The sequence below is a fragment of the Cynoglossus semilaevis genome, chromosome 15 (assembly GCF_000523025.1).
Source record: "Cynoglossus semilaevis isolate Cse_v1.0 chromosome 15, Cse_v1.0, whole genome shotgun sequence".
In the NCBI taxonomy this organism is placed as follows: Eukaryota; Metazoa; Chordata; class Actinopteri; order Pleuronectiformes; family Cynoglossidae; genus Cynoglossus; species Cynoglossus semilaevis.
In genome coordinates, this window is record NC_024321.1 from 2,385,908 (window position 1) to 2,386,906 (window position 999).

Sequence of the window (999 nt, forward strand, 5' to 3'; positions counted from 1 at the left end):
TTACAAATGTCCAGTCAGAGGCTAAAGCATTGGTTTACTCTTAAATTCTTGGAAAGTTTTTCTAACATCTAGACCAGGAAATCCTGATTCGATGTCAAGTGGGCCGGACGAGTACAATCATAACATAATTACTTATAAATAACAATAAGTTCATGTTATCCCCTTATTTCCATACAAAGAAGTAGAAATATATATTAGAAAATATTCACATTTAATGAAATATATTTTTACAAAACACCATGAACGCAGAGCGTTTGTGCATTTTTTTGCCTTCAAAATCTAGCAAGCGGGCCGGATTGAACACCCTAGCGGGTCGGTTTTGGTCCACGGGCCTTATATTTGGCACCTCGATGCAGAATGACCACATATAGCCTGATGTCAAGTGGGCCGGACCAGTACAATCATATCAATATTACTTATAAATAGTTTTCCCCTTAGTTTCCGGGCAAAGCAGGGTGAATTATTTGACAAAATATTCAAATTTAATTAAATATAATTTTACAAAATATCATGAACATAAAGTGGGTTTTTTTTGCAATTTTTTGTACTTTCAAAATTCATTAAACTGGCTGGTTTGAACCCCACTAGCGAGCCGTTTTGGCCCACGTGCCTTATGTTTGACTTCCCTGCCTGAGAAAAAAAGTTTTGAAACTACGAAATGGGAAAAACTACAGGGGGTCCTCGACTTACATTTGGGGTTTGGTTCCTAGATTTATCTCGAATTTTCACCCTATGTTGGACTTTACATACAGTTACATATTACATATCGCAAAATATGCAGGGAAATGGAACCCGATGGCTGGGAAACTACTTCTTTCACACGGAGTTAGTCACAGAGAACAGCTGTTGAATTCTGCAGTCATCTACAGTTTGGTCTGAACCAACCACCCCTCTGGTTGTGAGCCATACCACCAGGCTAGTACCGCCAGCGAATATAAACAAGCGTGACGTAAACCAAAGACCCCGCCCCCCCCCCCCCCCCCCCCCCCTCCCCCCCCT